This window comes from Chenopodium album, chromosome 23 (assembly GCF_948465745.1).
Source record: "Chenopodium album chromosome 23, dcCheAlbu1.1, whole genome shotgun sequence".
In the NCBI taxonomy this organism is placed as follows: Eukaryota; Viridiplantae; Streptophyta; class Magnoliopsida; order Caryophyllales; family Amaranthaceae; genus Chenopodium; species Chenopodium album.
Genome location: NC_137856.1, coordinates 335,102 through 352,334, shown reverse-complemented (window position 1 = coordinate 352,334; position 17,233 = coordinate 335,102). Strand labels below are relative to the sequence as shown.

Below are 17,233 nucleotides of genomic sequence, written 5' to 3'. Positions count from 1 at the left end.
AATACAATATTACTAATGCCATCAAGCAATAGGTTGCGAGGTTGAGGTGATGGAGTAGTGACATTGCCATCAAATCTCATGGGACTTATTTGAGGGATTTCCCTTATTTCCCCTCTCAAATGAGTCCCCTTCTAATTACCAAAACAAAAAAAATCAGGCAATTGATTGTTGTTATCATTTACTGACAAACCTAAGCACTATAGTCGGTCAAACGTATCCAATTAACATAAATCAAATTTACATGCATTTTTATAACTTCCGAGACAATGACAAACAATTACATTAACTAAAATACATGTAGTAGCGTTGGGGGGCGTGCGTATGATTTGTCTGCAATTGATACTTAATGAAAATAAGTTAGGTTATAATGTGATTACTTAAGTAAATATTATCTAATAAAAAAATAGCTGAAATTGCGTCAATGTAGTAGAGAAGGCTCAGAGTAAAGCTTCAATAGTGGAGAAATAGAGAGTGGGAGGAGAGAGAGAGATGGAGAATGTTTTTTTTTTTTTCAATCAAAAGCAAAATACTCAAATGAAAGAAGAAGAGGAAAAGAAGGGAAATGAATGGAAGGGAGGAAATTAGGGGTGAAATGAGTCACGTCAATTTTTGCAAGTATTATGAAATTAGGGGTGAAATGAGTCACAAGTCAATTGAAATTAGGTCAATATGTTTGTGACTCATTTCATAATAAAGCAAAAGAAAATTTGAATTAAAAATAAACATAACAGAATGATATATATTATATACCCATATATACCGTTAATCCATATGTTGTTCATGTGAATAAAAATAAGAATATCTTTAGAATAAAAATAAAATATATATATATATATATATAATTGTTCATGTGATTGATAAGAATAAAAATAAAAATAAGAATATCTTAAGAATGTAAAATAAAATTGTTTAATATATATATATACCCTTAGCATTTTTGTTTTCCCTAATTTAAAAAAAAAAATTAAACCATTTTTTTAAAAAAAAGGAGAAGCACCTTTAAAATAACAAAAGTCAAAATTTAACAAAAAATTTCAAAAACAATAAAATTAATCTTATTACAAACAAGTAGTTTATATTCACACACACAAATTCCATACATCTATTGGCTTGTAATCCATAAAGTGAAAAAGAGTTTTGGACAATAATTTTCCCTTTCCCATGATACCCATCCCAATTTTTATTTCCTTTATAAAATAAAAAAACTATACAATATAGTTTAATAATCACCTTAAACTATTCATTTCATAATACAACCAAAGCAAAAAAATGCAGAACTATTATTATTATTATTATTATACAACCAAAGAGATACACTTCACTTGTATCGTCAACATTATTATTGTTATTGTTATTATTATTGTTATTATTATTATTATTATTATTATTATAACATGTCCCACCTATTTTAGAGACTTGGTTCCTATTACATTCGAATTCGACCCGAGTTACACACCTGACTTATAGTAAATCAGTAAGTCACCCAATAAGAGTTATATTTTCATGATTGTCACAAATTAAATCAATGTTTTTTTTCATGTTCAATTTTTTAATCAGTAACATAATTAGTAATTGATTTGTATATATATAGAGTAAAAAAATATATCAAAAGTGAATAAATGTAGAGTAGGCAAGTGAAATACAATTCCTGATTTCCTGAGCATTTGAATCTGATTAGGAACTCAAAGACGGTGGTTATTGGGGAAGTGGTGGTGCAATAAGAGCCAATCCACCATTGACGCACTCAATTCAGCCGATCCTCTGCAATTCTCTTCTCTTCTCTTCTCTCATTTATAAATTAAGATTATACGTATTTCTATCTCTCTTCATTTTCATCACCAAAAATGAGCAGAAGAAGCTTATTCGCTCGGACTCGCAATCTCACTTCCCTCGTCCTGAACAACCATTCATTTCTCCGGCACTATCGTCATTCTGCACCACCACTCCACTCCACCGCCACAACCTCAATCACTAATCACTTTCAAAATCCATGCCTTCCAATCGGAACTACAATGGCGCAATTGCAGCAGCAGAAGCTCCTTCATCATCATCATCATCTCAATCTTGATCTTGATTTGGCTCCCAATTCTCCTCCTCCTCCTATGTAAGTTGTGACTGATTTCAGTTCCATTATCTAGTACATCAATAAGATTAGAAGCATACGACAAGCAGTAAATTATTTAAATCCCAATTTTCTATAAACTAGGGTGTACTAGAAAATTATTTAAATTATAGAAAATTGGGATTTAAATAATTTAAATTATAGAAAATTGGGATGATCCAATAGGGAATCGTTCCAAAACCCAAGAGGAGAATTTAGGTATTATGTGATGTACTGGTTTCTTGTAATTGCAATTTCGCTAATAAGCACAATTAAGAGAAAGCTTGAGTGTTTTGAATGATTTAATTGCAATTATGCTAATAAGCAAAGCGTGAGCAATATTTTCCACACTCTCACCACACAAATTACACATTTCAAGAATGTTTGAGACTCGAATATGCAAACCTTTATTAGTCGGAAGAGCCTCTTTACAAGCTCTCCACATGAAAGTCTTGATATGCGGATGCACAGGTTCACTCCACATCCTTTTCCACACTATTCTTAGCTCCATATCATCTGATCCTCCTTCGTCACTATTAGCACCAAAACTCAAATGGTAAGCTGACTTGACCGTATAATTTCCCCTCTTATCAGGATCCCAGTATAGGGAGTGTTTTGAATGATTAATAAAGCGGAAAATTAACAAGGTTACAAGGATAACTATACGCTTGAGGCTATCAATCTCATAATATAATACATTCACCTCCTACTTATACACAAGCTATCTAAGACAACAATGAACTTAAGATGAGCACATGTGACCATTAGCTAAAGTAGCAAAACCAAACTTAGACAAGGTTGACACTTAGTTGCTTGCTTTCCTTAATGTTCTCTTAATATGTTTTGTCTCTTAACCTTTGTTGTGTTTGACTCGTCCTGCTGCCCCTATCATTGACCCTCCTTCCTAACCATAAATTCTATTTTTATCACTTGTGCAGTCCAGAGACCACAGAATTCAATCTGGTGCAAACATATATCAAGACATTCAGGCTACTAAATGGACAGAAATTCAGTCCCTGACAGACACTCTGTATTCACAATCCACAACTTTATTGGGAAGCCGCGAATTGACAGGCAGCAAAAAATCGAATTCAAGGTTTTAAAATCTCTTACTTATTAGGAAAAATTAACAAAAATAATCCGAACTATTCACCATCTTCTCATTTTAATTCGAACTAATCTTTAACTTAGAATAAACCAAAGTACATGGGGTAGTTGCTCATATTAGTCTAAGCATCTTAGCAACTCGTGTGGGGCCCACTTTTGTCTTGTTTTTTTTTTTAATGGATTTCTCCTCCTTTACCGTTCATTTTTGGAATCATTTACTTCTTCAAAATCTCCATTTTCTACTCTATTTCATCTTCCACTGGTCACCATCTAGATTTCATCTTTTTGTTTCCTCCTTCCAAAATTAAACCATGTCTGCTAGTGCAAACTCATTCAGCCACTCATCTATCTCAAATTTCTCAACTCATTCATCAAAATTATGCCTTAATGTCGATTTGTCACGACGATGTTCTAGCGAAGCTAAGGTAGTCAATAATGGAGGAGTACATATTGGGAATCTGGGAAGTGTTTTTATGGATGTGGGAAGTTCCCAGCAAATGTAGTTTTCCAATTTTAATTATTTTTGTACATGAATTTGAATTTAAAGATTCGTTTTTTTAATTATTGAATTATGTTGTGTGTTATTTTGTTAGTCTGACAATTGCAATTATTTCAAATGGGAGGAAGAGGTTACGCTAGATAAATTGAGGGAAAAACAAAAATTCGTTGATGAGCTTGTAATTGAAACTTATGGTAAGGGGGAAATCATCAAGAAGCTGAAGCGAAAAAACAAAATAATTGAGCAAGAATTGGTGGAACTTAAAGTTGCAGCTTCTGCACATGCAAGGGCTCTAACATGAATTGCAAATGAATTTTAGTGGAATATGGAAAGCAATGAAATACATTATTATAATAAAAAAAAGAGAGAAAAAAATACGGAGTAGAAATTACAAAATTTAAAGCGAACTATCATGCATGCAAAATTGTTCTTTGATGAAGGCACTTCCATGGAGAAAACCCCAAGCTTTAGAAAAGGCACTACCATGGAGTACTATAGTTTCGGTGGTTAGATGAGTTAGGAGGAGAAAATGCAATTAAAAAATTAAAAGTGGGGCCCACATATTTAATTTAACCTGTTTAGCAGGTTGCTAACTTGCCTAAACTAATATGAGCAACTACCCCCTATACTTTGGTTTACTCTAAGTTAAACACTAGTTCGGATTAAAATGAGAAGATAGTGAATAGTTCGGATTATTTTTGTTAATTTTTCCTACTTATTATTATAAATCTCTAGTTTAGTTTAACCCACACAGATTTATTGCCTATAAACTTGCAAGTATTGATAAATTTACCTTACATTCTACAGCCAAAAGAGTTGCCAACAGACCTCTATCACGAGCTTAAGAAGAATTGGCAATATCTGGGAGAAAAATCAAAAATGGACAGCAAAAAGCTTAAGAAGAATCGGCAATATCTGGAAGCAAAATCAAAAATGGACAGCGAAAAGTTTTTCGGAAAAAGATTCAACAGATATGCAAATAAGCAAACAAGATTTGAAACTCAGGAGGAATATTTCAGAAGTGCATTGAAGCTTAGGAGAGTATTTGATCTGGATTCCGTGATCCCTAAAATAGGTTAGAATTTTTGTTGACCAACTCTTATGCCCACTTAACCTTAACCTCCCAATGGTTACCATAGTTACCAATAACTTTTTGGTCATGGTTTTTCTCACTCCTTTTATCATGCCACACTTCACTAATTCCTCCTAAAAATGTAAGCTAAAGGGTAAAAAATAAATAAAAACACTGAACTTTTGGTACACATTACACATGGCATATTGGCATGATGCTAAAATGATAAGTAATGCCCTCTTTTTTGGGAAAAAGTAAGAAAGATAATCATTAGAAAACCCTCCTCACGAAGAGAATTCATAATGTATCAGCAGAAGAAATAGTACACACTGGCTAGAGTTGTTATAAACATCAATACCCAAACTACAAATTTATACTAATAACCTACATTACAATCCTATCTGTTGCACGATTTGCCTTTTAGTAGATGTGCTGGATACTCCGATCCAATCGAGTGAGAAGAGTATGAATGTCTTTAATAATATGTTCGATATACCAAGATATTGCCCAAATATCCTCTGAGTTGATGACTAATAGATTATCACCTATCTGCCTAGTCTATGATGATATAGAACGTCTTGCTAAGTCTTTTCATGTTCTTCATATTTCTCATGTTCGTGGCGTAGGATACACGGTTTCAATTTCACATTAAAACATGTCGCTGATAGAGAATATACGTAGAATATTTTCATATTAGATTTAGGATATTGAACAATGAAAATCATTTCAATTGAGGATTTTGATATCCTTAAACCCCAATATACTAGTCAATTTGTCATACGGTAACGCGTGTAATAACACTTACTTTCATGTGTTGTCTACCTATATAGTACGGAGTAATACATATATTTATGTGAATGGTAGGTTAATTTTGTCGAAAATGTACTAACTACATGAAAATTGACATTTTAATAAGCAAAAAAATTAAGGTAAATGAGACAGACCTGTGATGTGGACTTGAGCAACTTGGCTGCTAGGAAATACAAAGAATCTGCAATAAAGCAATATAAACCATGATGATTAACATTTTGCGGTTGTGAAGTTTCCCATCTATCTAAATACAATAATATTAGGAAGGATAATGAAAGTGATTAATAATATAATCATGTATTATACATAGTACATTATAAACTACATGAATATTATTGGACGGATAATGGGATTATGAATGTGATTAATAACAATAATGAATCATATATTATATGATAATAAATAAATTAAAAGGGGTGACAAAGCATGCCTGTGATAAAGCCTTTATGAGCCCTTATAATTCCACTATCCCTGGATTGATTGTTACTCTTGCATTTCTTTCCTGCATTTTTAACGACAAAAGGATAAAATTTTAATTAGAAAAATAGTCAATTTTAGAACACCTATGCTGTTATAATCATAGCTTCTCTTTTGTTTTTTAATGGTACCTTTTGTTTGTAATTTAATCAAGTCTCATTTATCTTTTAATTCTGATTTGGAATATTTTATATCTCTAAAATTGTAGTTTGACATGGTTTTTTATGCAGCGAGTGCCACATCGATCGAAAGATGCAACAAGTTTGGAGTTGATTGGGAGATAGTTGATACTCGACAATTCGAGAACGAACTTCGACAGGCACTTGGGTCGTCTTTTCGTCTTAGTGTGCAGAAACAAGAAGGAATTTCATATTTACTTGAGATTGAAATCAAGGTTGATGCTGAGCTCAACAAGATTCCCCCAAATGAAGAAAATTGTACTACATTTGGCATTGCAGACACTTTTCTAGTTTAGAGAGTTCCGTTGTAGATTTTGATTGTTGCAAGAAACCTTTGACTCATTTTGATATTCCTATATATATTTTACACTTCACATAAAGCCTCTTTAGCTTTAATTACTCACAACCATTTAGGTAGGATTAGCAACTTTAAACTGTTTTACTAAATTCTAATCAATCATGTCTTTCCATGAAAACTTGCACAAAATTCAGCCATGTTTCATACATGGCATTATGGCAACACAAACCAAATCAAAACTAAGTATTAAGTTCAACACAGAAGGCAATTGTTCAACACAGAAGGCAATTGCATATTTTCACTTACTATCTCTTTGGTTTTAGCTTGAACATTTATAACATCAAGAATTTTACCATTTCTTAAGGTGACAAAGTTACATTGTTCAAGAATCCTAGAATTAATAGCATAAGATATTAGCTAATTGATCCTAGAATTAATAGCATTAACTACTTGTCCTATTTGAACTTCCATATTTTTGGTTGAATTAGCTAATTGATCAAACTCTATTTTCCAAGTTTACCAATTTTACGAATCTTTCAAAAGTGGCATTAGCAAGTTTTTCAATAGCCAATTCCGATCAAGGTCCCTCTTGTTGCGGTTGTCTTTGCGGGTCATTTTGTGAGGGTCATTTTGTGATCAATTATAATTAGAAACAAACTGAGCTTATTAAAAACATTAGGACAATCACTACTTGCATGTGCACCTTTAATAACTTCACATAAAGCCAATTACTTCAACATTAGGACAATCACAATTATTAGCTCGATATTCCTATATATATTTCCACTTCACATAAAGCCTCTTTAGCAGGCAGATCCTCGATTCCGGCAGGCAGCTGCCTTCTCCCACCGCCCCAGCCCCTAATCTTTGCGCTTGTGTTGGCGCCGGCTTTGGCGCTTCCCCCTCCCCCTAACCCCTAAACCACCACCGCAAAAACCACCTTACCAAAACACCGAAACACTTTAAATAACTCAGCCCCACCGATAAAAACCCCAAATCGGCCCTCCCCCAACCTCGAAACCCTAGCGCCGAGGGTTCCAAGGGTGAGGGAGGGTCGATTAGGGTTTTTTTGTGGTGGGGCTAGGTTATTTTAAGGGTTTCAGGGTTTAATTTCGGTGGAGGCTTGGTGATTTAGGGGAGGAGGAGGGAAGCGCACGCCGGCCGGAGCCAACGCCGGCGCGTCAGAGGGAGGTTTTGGGAGCCGGCGTCAGCGTGTCGGAGGAAGGTTTTGGGAGCCGGAGCCGGCGCCGGCGTGTTAATGGGAGGTTTTGGGAGCCGGCGTCGGCGTGACAGAGGTTGGTTTCGGGAGCCAGCGCCGGCGTGACAAAGGTTGGCGGTAGTGGTTTGGGGCTTCGGAAGCAGTCGACGGTGGTGATAGGGAGGTGGTCGTGGGTGGGTTGTTTATTTTTTTAAAAAAAATTATTAAAAATTTTCAACCAATCATGTGGCGCCACGTGTCCTAGTAACCTGATTGGAATTGTTTACAGCGAATAACCCCCAAATTCCGGATTATTAAAAAATAATCCAAAATTGGGATTATTTTGAGCGAACAGGCGAAAATTGGGATTATTGTTATCAATTTTACCTAATTATTAAAAGCAACTTCTTTTAATAACTTATTGGCCTCTTCAGTACATAGTAGTGTAACTCATTGAAGCACCACCTGCAACATCTATAGTACTTCTAATAGAATGATTTAAGCCATTATAAAAAGTTTGTACAAGTAGCCAATTGGGGAAACCTTGGTGGCTTGGTGAGGACATTGATGTTGCAAATCTCTAAACCTTTCCCAAGACTCATATAATGACTCTAAATCATTTTGAGTGAAACTAGTAATATCATTAAATTCATTACGCAATTTAGTCATTTTAGCAAGTTGGAAAAATTTATTCAGAAAAGCTTGAGATAAAGAAGTCCAAGTAGTGAAAGGATCAGACTATTAAGAACATAAGTAACTAATCTATTCCATCTTCTGCCCCCAAAAAAGAAAAAACATTTCATCACTTCACACTTACAACCTGACAAGAATAGTGCTGCTTACAGTACCAAGACTCGTCCTAACGAAGGCCAACACCACGCAAATTAGAAGCATAAAACTAAAAAAAAATAAAAACTAAGAGCAGAGTACTAGTCGATTTAGTTAAACCATGGAAGACAAACTTTCATAAACCAGCTAGCACAAAATACAGACAAAGAATGGTAAGTTACTAACCCTTTCATAAGAAATACCTCGTAACAAGCTCTGATTGAATTTCAATCAATGAAATAAGAGAATAAAAGGATTCCCTGCAAAACCAAAAAAAAAAAAAAGTGACAGGAGAAGAAGGACGAGGAAGCTAAATTGCTATAAGGCATGATTCAAAAATTTAAATGCCAAAATATCCTTTAAGAACAGTAAGAAATAGCTTATAAACCTCAAATTTAGACATAAGCTTGTGCCTCTGCATCCTTTATTTTAATCGATCCCTGCAAGCATAAAATGACTTGGTAACTTTCAAACCTAATGAACAAGTTTTAATTTCCTAAAACCAGAGCAGTAGGAAAAAAAATAAAAAATCACAGCCAAAAAAAACAAAACAAAAACAAAAACAAAAAAACAAAAAAAAACAAAAAACCTTATGACAGTAGAAAGAATCACTTCCAATTTGCCCAATTATGATGACATCTATGCGGCATGCAATGCCTCCGTGACTTTTTTTGGTTCCGTGCTGTACCCAAGTTGTTCACCAAGTCTGCAATACCACTTTCATGATAAGTACAGCTTCAACTTCTTTTATACCATATATGATAGACTATATCATGATAAAGAAACAAGTTATGGGCTATGTGAAAAGAACATACAGAAATAGAGGCAAAAAACAGGATCCAACCCTTAGAGATGTGCCTTGCACTATCCTATAAACATATTCAGACCCAACAATTGCTTCTTGCAAATAAAACTGTACAATTTCATGAAAAACCCAAACGCAAAGAACCAAAGCAATAGACCGTTAAAATTCTAGAGTTAAGGAACACTAGAAATAAAAACTTTAAAAAAGCTTCCTATAAAATTAATTCTTGTATCACTCCACACAAACTCTAAAAAAGGTTATATGACAGTCGATCATTAAACAATTTCAATCGTCTCATGAGTAATCTTCGACTGGCTCACTAAATACCATTATCAAAACAGTTCAAAATTCCAAAGACATCTTTATGAATTGAAAATTAATTTTATAAATATCATCCTCAAGTAAAATCACAAGTAAAATTCAATTCCATTTCAAAGACATTCTTTTATGTCTTGTTTATCAAAGACATAGACCATGAGCTTTCCTTCCTCAATTCAACCTCATGAATTCAAATTCCAAAAACATACCCACCAAAAATTTATTATAACACATGTAAGAAAACATCAATATGCATGTAATCAACAATCAAATTTCCCAGAATCATCGAAAAATATTACAAAGTAGGGTTATGAAATTAAGAGGGAAATCATGAAAAGATGAGAAAATTAACTTGCAAGGGATATTAAGCTCTGTGGGTTTAATATGAAAACAACCCCCAATACATACAAACTTTCACTAAAATCTCAATAAAACACACACCAGATCAGAACAAATATCAAACATAGAACCAGAATTCAAGAAAAACCCAATTCATAGAAACTTAACCTGGTCCCACAGTAACTTCAACATTCATAAAAGGAAAAAAAATTCAAAAACACCAAGAAAGTTTCAACTTCTTGTGAAAAAAAACCACTTTACAAAAGTTAATATCCACAAATTTGCTAAAACTTCGAGTAGCACAACCTTTTGACGATTTCCGAGTAAAATTAACGTTAAATGGCCCACATCCTAACTGACAATATCTTCCATCATTCATATCTCTAATTAATTCTCCAAATGTCAAATTTGCTCTATTTATACACCAACTTTAGTCAGAAATCAAACTGACCATGAGTCACATTCTCTTTGTGGTATAGATTGTTCCCGTAAGGAGAGGCCACCTGTTAATCGCAATTTACATCCCAAAGTAAAAAAACCATAGAATTGAAATTAAAATTCAACAACATCAAAGAAGAATAAAAAGAAAGAAAGAGACCTTAGCAGAAACAGTGGGAGATGCGTGACCTTGTTCATCGATAATAACATAATCAGCAACAACAACAACATTATTCAGGATCTCCTCAGAAACGCACTTAGTACCTGTACTTGGTAGATTCAGCCATATTCCCTCCGTAAATCGAATAATCATCAGCAGCAGCAGCATCAAGCTCGTGAATATTACGCACCTACCCATCTCTCTCTCTTATCTCTGTAATCTGACTACTGAAATACTGATTCACTACTTTCTGAAAATTGATTGAAAACCCTTCTCTGCTCTCTCCCGAACGAAGGAACTTATACGGATTCCCACGCTCCCTGAAGCTGCGCGTTTCATATCTGTTCAGAAATCTATACACCAACTTCAGAAAGTTTCAACCTCATGAAATCAATTTCAAAAATCCAAAGTGCAACGGAAAGGGAAAGAGAAAAGGGAGTAGAAAATGACTTATACCAAATCAAAAACATCACAATTAAACCACCCGCAAATCTATTCTTAAAATTCAACAACCCCACGGAAAAAATGAAATCTTGAAAGAGAATCATACCCTGAATCAAGAGTCTTATGCAAACTCTTGAAATTACTAGTCAAAGATGAAAGGAAAGACCTTGACAAACAGGAGAATTCAAGAATGAAATGAATTTTGCAATCCCAATTGAAAGGAACGATTTTTTTTTTTTTTTTTTTTTAATGAAAGGAACGATCTTGGATAACACTTGAATCCAAAAATTAAATCTTTTAAAACCCTCTTCTGTAAGCATCACAATTAACCCACCTGCAAATCTATTCTTAAAAATTCAATAACCTCACAGAAAAAATGAAATCTTGAAAGAGATCCATACCAAATCAGATCAAATATCAAGTGATATTCCACAATAATAAAAATCAAAACTTTAACATAACTACTACAAAACAAATTAACACACAATTTCAACTACAGTAATGAATAAAAATACTTCCCTGAATCAAGAGTCTTATGCAAACTCTTGAAATTAATAGTTAAAAGAATCGGAGAATTAAACTCTTTTGAAACAATTCCTTATTTTGACAAACAGGAGAATTCAATAATGAAATGAATTTTGCAATCCCAATTGAAAGGAACGATTTCTTTTGTTTTGAAAGATGAAAGGAACGATCTTGGATAACACTTGAATCCAAAAATTAAACCTTTGAAGAAAATAAAGCAAAACCATATGCCATCACCCTGAAAAATAAAGATAGATTGAAATTCCAAATTACCTGTTTGGGGAAACAAGATCCACAATTTTTAAGTCATCCTTGTTTCCACAATTAACGGAATTCCTTCGACTTGGCTCCTTTTTTCGTTGGAGAAGAAGCTAAACCAATTGACGACACCAAAAACGAGATGAACCACAGATGAACTTGAAGAACAAACTAGCTACTTCATTTTACCAAAAATTAAGCAAACAAGGAAGATCTGGACTCGCCGGCGATGGCTATGAGGGGGACGCCGATCGCCGGCGATGGCTAGGAGAGGGGCGCCGATCGCCGGCGAGCAGGGGTTGAGAACCGGTGGGAGGATAAGGTTGGGGTTTTGTAGAGAGAAGCTCTGTTGTTTCTTTTTTTTTTTTTTTTTTTGAAAGAGAAGCTTTGTTGTTTCAATGAAACATAAAGATTTTCGTAAAAAAATTAAAATAAAAAAAGAAACATAACAGAGTGTCAGAGACCACATGTGATGGTTTAAGTCTTAAACTGTTCTAAAGCAGTGCTTTTTCTTTTTACTTTAAGGGCTTGTGGATTAATGTAATAATTACTTTGGTACCACCAAATCTAAGTTGGGTTGAGTAGGTTAATTAGATTACTTTTCTGACGGAGTTTAACCTAAAAATCCAAAAGCCCAACCAACAGTGAACAGGCTAAAGCTGCAGATCGAATCTAAGAGCCAGTGTCCAAAGCTAAATCAAGCCCAAACTTTCAAGTGTTAAAATCCTACTCCCTCCGCTCTTTTTTATAGTTCCCATTTGCAATTTTGACACTATTCATGATGTAAAAAAATCTTCTAAATTATTCTTAATATATAAGACATAACATAATCTTGTTGGTATAATAATGAAATCTAAAAGGTAACAAAAGCAGATATTTGCATCGAAATATTACCAGTGAAAAATAGACTTTTATTCACAAGTAATTCAGCCTCATATCAAAGAAACATAATTATGTCAACTTTCTACACATTACTCCCTAAATTTCAAAAACTCCTAAAGTTGAAAGCTAATTCTACCACTACACCAATTCACAACCCTAATTACTCGATCATAGGTTTTCCTTCCCATACTAGCATCACAGTCGCAGTAATATATACAAATTTTCTCCATTGAAGGTCTTAATTAGCGAAACAGAAGCTAACATTCACCTCAACAATATTTGAATGATTGCAAACTACAAAAGCTACCATGAGGCTCAGTGAGTTGTTTAATGAAAATCCAGTGATTTTGAGATATGTTACGGTAAGGGCTTGTTTAGTTCACCTTGTTTTTGCTTATCTGAACTTATCTAATCCGGTCAAATCAGATCGGATCTGATTTGGTCTCAGATCAGATCTGGTTTGGTCTGGTCTCAATGTCAAATTTTACTAAACTTTGACCTTAAATATACGATAATCTATAAGAAACAAATATATGGAGTGAGGTCTTGTTAGTTTCGTAATAATGTGTATTAATATGTGATTTTTCGTTTTTTTTTTCATTACGAAATTAAATATATTTGGGGTTAAAAATTGCACATGAAACAATGATCTGATTTGAACTTATTTTTTCTAATCTGATCCAAACTTATTTTTTTCTGATCTAAAATTATTTTTTCTTGAATAGGTGAAAATAAGTTGAACTAATCAAGGCCTAACTCTGTAATGGTTAGAAATTAAAATGAGCAGTTTGACAGTGTTTTAAAATTAGTTTTTGGGGTTTTTTTTTTTTTAGCAAGGTACATAATGTATCTTTTAAGTTTTAATACTCCCTCCGTCCCCTTTTGTTTTTTTATGTTTATCTTTTAAGTTTTAATACTCCATCCGGCCCCTTTTGTTTTTTTATGTTTTATTTTGGGTGTTCCTTTTTATTCTTTATATTTAGGAATTTTCCTGTTTAAGTCATTGATTTTGGATAAAATTACCCTTATTTTACAATTTAAATACTCAATTGCCCTTCACTTTTCATATGCAATTGTACTATTTATAATAATTTAATTGGTTTGAAATACTCATTATTATTTTCTCTCATCTCTCTTCTACTTTCAACCTACTTTATTTACCCCACATATACAATGGGCTTGTTTGGTAAATGGCTTTCGTAGGGGTGGTGGTTGTTTTCGGTGGGTTTTGGTGGTTGTTTTTGGCAGATTTGGTGGTGATTTTCGGTGGATTTTGGTGGTTTCAGGGGGTTTTGGTGGTGGTTTTCAGTTGATTCGTAGGTGTTGGTGGTTTGCGGTGGGTTCTGGGTTTTTGGTGGTGGTGGTTTTCGGTGGGTTCGGTGGTGGTGGTTTCTGGGTTTCGTTGGTGGTGGTGGTTTCTTGGTTTCGTTAGTGGTGGTGGTGATTCAGGGTTCTGTGGTTTAGTGATTTTGGTTAATTGTTTTTTTTTTAATTGGATTAATACTTCAGTACTACCCTTATATTTCAATAATCATATTTAAAAACTTTTGCCTAGGAGTCCGCGCTACCCCCCTTTGTTGCAAATAACTGTTAACGGAGGTTGTATATAAAGCTAAACTTTTAGCCATGTCACGAGACAGCGACACTTGGCGTTTTAACTTTTCGCCAAGTGTCGTGCCACGTAGACAACATTTAAATATTCGTATGACACATATGATTTATTTGGATATATTTTTTATAAATAAAAAAGTTGTATTTTTTATTAGGATAAAAACTTGGATAGATTTTGTAGGATAAAAAATCTAAGTTTAAAATTTTATTTTGAATAAAATTTGGATAGATTTATAAGATAAAATTGTTGGTTTAGAGTTTTATTTCCGATAAAATACCATTACTTCACATGTATAAAAATAAATTATAAGTTTAGCCAAACCACGAGACAGCAACACTTGGCATTTCAACTTTTCACCAAATATTGCGCTACATAGACAGCAATTAAATAATTTATCATATAAATTTATTTTTATGTAATAATTTTTTTGGAGCGAAGGAAGTAGTTCAAAACGTACAATATTCTTTTATATTTATTCTAATCAATTGAAATAAAATGCTTCATAATCAAATATGATTTTATTACTGTTTGTAGACCTGTCAATCGGGTCGGGTCACGGGTCGTTTCGAGTCGGTCAACGCTAGCCCAAAGTTTCAGGTTCGGGTCAACCCAACGGGCTTTAAACAATTTTTTTGTTTAATTTATTTTGGCTAATTTGTAGAAATTTCTAATATTTCAAGTTTACTTTGCTATTTTTTTTTTAATAATTTTTTAAGTCGAACATTTTCACAATATTATTATTAGTTGTCATTACATGCCTACTACATAATCTAAATAAAAAATTATCTTAAATTCAATAAACTACCCGGGCATCGCACGGGGCACCAAACTAGTTCATATATAAAAGGTAAAATCTAATTGAAGATAAGAGATGAAACTGGATCAATTAGAACAAGAAAGAGAAAAGAGAGAGAATTATACCAGGAGATGATATGGAAAGAGAGACAACCAAGTAAGTCGGTGGGAGAGCAATAGGCATCAACCAATAGGAATAAGGGGCAGAATTGGCAATTCATTAATGTTGGGGGCAAGGCGCCAAGGCTGTAATAGCACCACAAAGTACTATTCATAAGCTACAGTATTTTCGTTTTGCATTTTTATAAGGTTATAGATTAGCATTGTTTGTTGGAATTTTGACATTAATCTTATGATTTCGCCTTTATTTACTTGATTTAAAGTTAAGATTTAATTTTCAAAAATTATATTATTTTAAATAAAATAATTCGGTATTTAAAATAAAAATGTATGTATTTATATAAATTATTGTGTTATTTAATTATTTTTGAAATAAATTGAATTTGTGTATTTGTTTATTTCTTCGAACTTGAGTATTTATTTTATTTTATCGGTGAGTTTTAGGTAGTCTTAGGATGGGCATATTGAAGGAATTATGTCTTCGACAAGTGCAATTACTAGATATATCAAAGATCACTATTATGGAGATAATAAGTTCATTCTTTTGGGTCGTCGTTGTCTGTTGCTAGATATGATAAATGATCTTTGGGCTAGTCAACTAGTCCAAAGCCCAATAGAATGGATCCTATGAGGTCACACAACAAGGGTATTGGGTTAAACAAGTAAGAGGCCCATTAATGGGCCTCATGAGATTATGACATACCATGAAGAGTGTTGGGCTAGAGAATTTGGGCTTGACATGGATTCTTATTTAGAGATATGAGCAATAAATAAAGTCCATGCCTAAGGTTGATTAGAGACACAATTAACAATTAGTGAATTGTGAAACAAGGCAACCAGTATTCCAAACTCCAATCCCTCTCTCTCCTCACATACATGACCCTCCCCTCTCTCCCTCACGTCCGTACAGCCGGTGCCCTTCGGTGGTGGCTCGTGGTGTTCGTCGTGGTAGTTCGTGGTTAGTTTGTCTCTATTCTCCGTAGAAGGTTGATTGAAGGGTTCAATCACGACTAACTAGCATTAGTGGAGGTTTAATCTGTGCCCGTGGACCAAGTAGAGGAATCACGCTTGGGGTTCTTTATCTCCCATTGTTCTTGCTCGATCGCACGTGGAATCACGCTTCAAAGGTATAATTACTTGTTCTTTATGTGTTATGCATACATTGATCTTGGTGTTTAGATGCTTATGATGAATATGATTCATGCAATTCCGCTTAGCGCATCTATAGTCCTACACATATAAGATAGATGATTTCTTTCTATGTGCATTGTAATTAATTCTTTTTGTGTTACATATTTTTGAATGAACTGTTTATGCAAGGGATTTAAATTATGTATGTGTTATACAATCGTGTACATTTGGTTGTAGTTACCACCTAGTATCATGTTTAAGGATTAAAGCATGTAATATAGAATTATATGTCATGATGAATTGTGCAATGTGATAGGTTTGCGTGATCATTATGTGAAGCTTATATTTATGAGACTATTAATATGCATTTATTGAATGATGTTATTTATTTAATGCTTGGCTTTTTAGGGAGGATATTTCTTTCTTTTATTTGACTTTCCTTCAAAGCTTGCACCCAATGAGAGTTTATTTTACTTGGGGAATCGATGAAACATGAGGTGATGATAAAATATTGAATTGAGAATTGGTTTATGACACTCTTGTTTTTCGAAGGATTATTACTTGGAACAAGTGTTTAGTGAAAACTTTTACTCGGGAATTTTAGAGAATAAGCTTATAAAGAAATTGAGTAAGTTTCGTTGGGAAATTAGAAGAGAACTTGTTGAGCTAGTTAATAAGTATTAAAGTGTGAGTATGTGAGTTAACCTACGAGTGTTTCGTAGAGGATAGGGAGATTATTGAGATGAGAACTATCCTACGAAATAATAGTGAAATGCTTGGTGATGTTATTTATTGAGGTGAGTTACGGGGCCGTAACTCTTTTCTTTAAGAGTGACA

General features: G+C 33.7%; 1 long non-coding RNA gene and 1 other non-coding gene across 12 annotated transcripts; one reads left to right on the top strand and one right to left on the bottom strand.

Annotated features, from left to right (window-relative positions):
- Positions 1-1,507: 1,507 nt before the first annotated feature.
- LOC145606627 (uncharacterized) lies at positions 1,508-12,269 on the bottom strand. Of its 11 annotated transcripts, XR_014105404.1 has the most exons (12): positions 11,872-12,268; positions 10,734-10,982; positions 10,630-10,658; positions 10,483-10,534; positions 10,338-10,396; positions 9,159-9,275; positions 8,958-9,009; positions 8,756-8,829; positions 6,020-6,091; positions 5,724-5,770; positions 2,507-2,634; positions 1,508-2,100 (listed from the first exon to the last, which is right to left on the bottom strand). It is a non-coding gene; the product is annotated as an uncharacterized LOC145606627 (long non-coding RNA). The 11 variants fall into 11 exon arrangements; XR_014105399.1 differs by lacking the exon at positions 10,338-10,396 and adding an exon at positions 4,501-4,568 and having other exon boundaries at positions 1,508-2,134; positions 10,630-10,982; positions 11,872-12,269; XR_014105402.1 differs by having other exon boundaries at positions 10,630-10,982.
- LOC145609857 (small nucleolar RNA R71) lies at positions 8,289-8,395 on the top strand. The gene has a single exon (XR_014106132.1). It is a non-coding gene; the product is annotated as a small nucleolar RNA R71 (small nucleolar RNA).
- Positions 12,270-17,233: the final 4,964 nt, after the last annotated feature.